The sequence below is a fragment of the Pimephales promelas genome, chromosome 25 (assembly GCF_988280905.1).
Source record: "Pimephales promelas chromosome 25, fPimPro1.hap1.1, whole genome shotgun sequence".
Taxonomy (NCBI): Eukaryota; Metazoa; Chordata; class Actinopteri; order Cypriniformes; family Leuciscidae; genus Pimephales; species Pimephales promelas.
The window spans coordinates 16394-22012 of record NC_142793.1 but is presented as its reverse complement, the minus strand read 5'-3'; the positions used below and the strand labels follow the sequence as shown (position 1 = coordinate 22012).

General features: G+C 44.8%; 1 long non-coding RNA gene across 1 annotated transcript; it reads left to right on the top strand.

Annotated features, from left to right (window-relative positions):
- Positions 1–3077: 3077 nt before the first annotated feature.
- On the top strand, positions 3078–3885 carry LOC148964932 (uncharacterized). Its single transcript, XR_016150632.1, has 3 exons — positions 3078–3332; positions 3428–3483; positions 3580–3885. It is a non-coding gene; the product is annotated as an uncharacterized LOC148964932 (long non-coding RNA).
- Positions 3886–5619: the final 1734 nt, after the last annotated feature.

The following is a 5619-nucleotide window of genomic DNA, read 5'->3' as shown; positions in this document are numbered from 1 at the left end:
GTTTATTAACACTGCTAGACGATTACTTGTAATTAGCATTAGTTATTTATTAATGTAAATATTCCAGAAAAAAGTTAGGCTCAAACTTAAATTCTTTATGCCCAAACTCTGGAATCTACTCCTGTGTAAGGGAAATCATTATGGACATCAGCTATGCTAATTATTTCCCATCTGTTTTCTGCTGTTATCTCGGGACACTTGTCCCGAGAAAAATGGCATTTGTCAACTCCAGTTTGTCGGAGCTGCTGTACTGCACGTGGGAGTGAACGACATCAGGCTGAGGTTCTGAAGTTCTACAGGAGCCTGATCGAGACGGTACGCAACACATCGCCTGAAGCTACGATCATTGTGTCTGGACCGCTTCCCACGTACAGACAAGGACCGGAAAGGTTCAGTAGATTATTTGCACACACCTAATAAATAGTAAGTCAAAGTCCAAATCACAGTCTTTGTTGTCCAAACTTAATTGATATGCTTATTGTGGAACATTATCTTGAAACTGTGTCTATTCCTCGTTTAGTGACTCCTGTGGAGAGACTACTCGATGCCTGTGGAGAGACGACTCTGCCTGTGAGCTGCTGGATTGGCGGCCAGCGCTTGAAACATCACACGCCGATGCTCACAAGTCAGTGGTTAGTTACTCTTTGACTCTGACTTCATCTACTCCATGCGTTTCTCTGCCCAGGAGGACGCGATCATCTCTGGCTTTATTCACTTCGGCACCGACACAACACCATGGATCACACAGCGGAAGACACAAGCCAGGACCAGAGCAAGAACCTCTCCGCCGCCCCTCCCGGTCTTGGAGATCCTGACCCGGAACCGCTTCTCCTCTCTTAGCGAGTCGGAACGCGACGCCACCGTGATCATGGGCACGTCCATGGTCCGTCATGTCCGTGCTACCTTAGGTAAGGATAAGGTGCGCACTCACTGCTTTCCTGGTGCTCATGTTATTGATGTTGCTGCACAGGTTCCCGAGATCCTGAAGTTGATTTGCGCGTCGGAGCTGTTGTGCTGAACGTGGGAGTGAACGACATCAGGCTGAGGTTCTGAAGGACTACAGGAGCCTGATCGAGATGGTACGCAACAAATCGCCTGAAGCAACGATTGTGTCTGGACTGCTTCCCATGTACAGACATGACTAGTAAGTCAAAGCCAAATCAGTCTTTGTTGTCCAAACTTAATTGATATGGTTGGTGTGGAACATTTATATTGAAACTGTGTCTATTCCTCGTTTAGTGACGCCTGTGGAGAGACGACTCGACGCCTGTGGAGAGACGACTCTGCCTGTGAGCTGCTGGATTGGCGGTCAGCGCTTGAAACATCACACGCTGATGCTCACAAGTCAGTGGTTAGTTACTCTTTGACTCTGACTTTGTCTACTCCATGCGTTTCTTTGCCCAGGAGGACGTGATCATCTCTGGCTTCATTCACTCTGACACGACACAACACCATGGATCATACAGCGGAAGACATGAGCCAGGACCAGAGCTAGAACCTCTCCGCCACCCCTCCCGGTCTTGGAGATCTCAACCCGGAACCGCTTCTCCCCTCTTTGCGAGTCGGAACGCGACGCCACCGTGATCATGGGCACGTCCATGGTCCGTCATATCCGTGCTACCTCAGGTAAGGATAAGGTGCGCACTCACTGCTTTCCTGGTGCTCATGTTCTTGATGTTGCTGCACAGGTTCCCGAGATCCTGAACGGTGATGAGCGCGTCGCAGCTGTTGTGTTGAACGTGGGAGTGAACGACATCAGGCTGAGGTTCTAAAGAAGGACTACAGGAGCCTGATCGAGACGGTACGCAACACATCGCCTGAAGCAACGAGCCTTGCACATCTAACCCTTTCTGGGTCTTCTTTAAATCTTTTCTAGATTTTTTTTGTTTTCGACTAAGTTTCACTAGTCGTCTTCTAATTGATTTATGTTTAAAAAAGAAAATAAATTTCTAATCCTTAAGCACATCCACGCACGCGCTATTTAGCTGGCGCTTAACTGTTCAATTACTGGCCAGAATTGAACAGTTAAAGCCCCATGCTGAGTGCCATGTTTTACGGTGTGTGCTTGAACCTTAACACCTTTTAACCTTATTATTTATTATCCTCAGGTTAGGTCGAGTAAGTCAAATCTGCCCTAAATCATTAGCATTCGATTGGTATTTACAATTGTTCAGATGACTTCTCTGTGGTCAGTTCTTGCTTAAGGTTTATTAACAACACTGCTAGACGATTACTTGTAATTAGCATTAGTTATTTATTAATGTTAATATTCCAGAAAAAAATTAGGCTCAAACTTAAATTCTTTATGCTCAAACTCTGGAATCTACTCCTGTGTAAGGGAAATCATTATGGACATCAGCTATGCTAATTATTTCCCATCTGTTTTCTGCTGTTATCTCGGGACACTTGTCCCGAGAAAAATGGCGTTTGTCAACTTCAGTTTGTCGGAGCTGCTGTACTGCACGTGGGAGTGAACGACATCAGGCTGAGGTTCTGAAGTTCTACAGGAGCCTGATCGAGATGGTACGCAACACATCGCCTGAAGCTACGATCATTGTGTCTGGGCTGCTTCCCACGTACAGACAAGGACAGGAAAGGTTCAGTAGATTATTTGCGCACACCTAATAAATAGTAAGTCAAAGTCCAAATCACAGTCTTTGTTGTCCAAACTTAATTGATAAGCTTAGTGTTGAACATTATCTTGAAACTGTGTCTATTCCTCGTTTAGTGACTCCTGTGGAGAGTCAAATCTGCCTGTGAGCTGCTGCATCGGCGGTCAGCGCTTAACATCACACGCCGATGCTCACAAGTCAGTGGTTAGTTACTCTTTGACTCTGACTTCATCTACTCCATGCGTTTCTCTGCCCAAGAGGACGTGATCATCTCTGGCGTCATTCACTCCGGCACCGACACAACACCATGGATCACACAGCGGAAGACACGAGCCAGGACCAGAGCTAGAACCTCTCCGCCGCCCCTCCCGGTCTTGGAGATCTCGACCCGGAACCGCTTCTCCCCTCTTAGCGAGTCGGAACGCGACGCCACCGTGATCATGTGCACGTCCATGGTCCGTCATTTCCGTGCTACCTCAGGTAAGGATAAGGTGCGCACTCACTGCTTTCCTGGTGCTCATGTTATTGATGTTGCTGCACAGGTTCCCGAGATCCTGAACGGTGATGAGCGCGTCGGAGCTGTTGTGCTGAATGTGGGAGCGAATGACATCAGGCTGAGGTTCTGAAGAAGGGCTACAGGAGCTTGATCGAGACGGTACGCAACACATTGCCTGAAGCTACAATCGTGTCTGGACCGCTTCCCACTTACAGACATGACTAGTAAGTCAAAGTCCAAATCAGTTTTTGTTGTCCAAACTTAATTGATTTGCTTAGTGTGGAACATTATATTGAAACTGTGTCTGTTCCTCGTTTAGTGACGCCTGTGGAGAGACAACTCGACGCCTGTGGGCTGTGAGCTGCTGGATCGGCGGTCAGTGCTTGAAACATCACACGGCAATGCTCACAAGTCAGTGGTTAGTTACTCTTTGACTCTGACTTTGTCTACTCCATGCGTTTCTCTGCCCAGGAGGACGTGATCATCTCTGGCTTCATTCACTCCGGCGCCGACACAACACCATGGATCACACAGCGGAAGACCAGAGCTAGACTGTTTCTCCTGGTTCCATCTCTTGGACTGATGTCTCTGCCTGTAAGGCTATCTTTTGCCATTCTAATATACGAGATTCACCCCATGTACATGGTTGTATAAAAGTCATGCTGGATTTTTCCTGGGCTTTTGCTGCCATAGCTTAGCCTCTTTGGAATAGACTTATTAGAGTTTCAATCACCCTTCAACTTATTTCTTATGTGCACATCTGACCCGTTTTGGGTGTTAAATAATCTTTTCTAGATTAGTATCTTTTTTTTTGACTAAGTTTGTCTAGTCGTCTTCTATTTGGTGATGTATCTTTTTCTTTTTCTTTTTTCCAAAAAAAGAAATTTTTTTAATCCTTATGCATATCCACGCACATGCTGTTTAGAAGGCACTTAACTGTTCAATTAGTGGCCAGAATTGAACAGTTAAAGCCCCATGTTGGGTGCCATGTTTTACGGTGTGTGCGCTTTAATTTTAACACCTATAACATTATTACTTTTTATCCTTAGGTTAGGTCGAGTAAGTCAAATCTGCCCTAAATCGTAAGCATTTGAATGGTACTTACAATTTGTTCAGATGACTTCTCTGTGGTCAGTTCTTGCTTAAGGATTATTAACGACACTGTTAGACAATTGCTTGTAATTAACATTAGTTATTTATTAATGCAAATATTCCAGAAATAAAAGTTAGGCTCAAACTTAAATTATTTATGCTCAAACTCTGGAATATCCTTCCCGATATAGTTTGACGCTCTGACTCGCTGTCAAAGTTTAAAACTAGACTAAAGACTCATCTCTTTAGCCAAGCATTCACATACTGCTTACCTTTTATTCCTCTGTTGAATCAGATCAAATGCTTTTAATACTTTAAAACTTGAAGAGTCTGTAGGTTACTTGTATAGGTTGCATAGTATTTACAGTCATTACTTTTCCTGTTTGTATTGCGTGAATGATGGGTGGTTGGGCAGATATTGTGTTATTGCGGTAGGTGGTATGCCATACGGAACCGTTGCCAATGAAACGCATTACCGCGACAGTGGGGCTCGACAGCCTTAGTCAAACGGGTTGGCGTGTTTTGTTGGGTTGTGGAGAGTTTGTGAGATTGTGCTTTTTAATATCTACTCCTGTGTAATGGAAATCATTATGAACATCAGCTATGCTAATTATTTCCCGTCTGTTTTCTGCTGTTATCTCGGGACGCTTGTCCCGAGAAAAATGGCGTTCGTCAGCTCCAGTTTGTATCCAGCCTCTCATGGAGACTTCAGATGCCCCAACACCTGCAATGAGAAGACTATATGCCTGTGAAGAGACGACTCAACACCTGTGAAAGATGACTCGACGCCTGTGGAGAGACGACTCAATGCTGGCGATATGTTATGCCCTTAATATTACATGATTAACTAAATGTACTTTTCTGTAATGCACTTTCTGTAAAGCTGCTTTGAAACAAGTATTGTGAAAAGCACTATACTAATAAACTTAAATTGAATTGAGTTCACAACAGACATAGAGCTTATAGTGGGGGAGCATCACTGCTAAGCAGACAGGTGAGCATACAGGTACGTAATCCTCTTCTTTATGTGACAGACAGAGAACTTATGGCTGGAGGTTTCACTGGAAAAGCAGTCGGTTAAGCGTTCACTACGTGTCTCTTCGCAGTGGGCTGCCAGATAAATACACTCAACTGTCTGTGGAGTACAACAATGTTAGCCTCTTCTTATGCAGTCAGAATGTGATAAACTCAGGTAAGAAGTGGACATCCAGGGGTTTAGGTTCACACTTCACACAGCAAACAGTGCATCACTTCATCTCAACAATTCAGCACTCAGTGGGAAATGCACATATGGCTTATGGCTGTCGCCCATCTTCTGAACTGGGATTCACATCAAGAGGTCCCACAGACACAAGAGAGGAGGATGGAAATTGATTTGGACTACTCATGATCTCTTACAAATCATCTTCTGTCCCATGG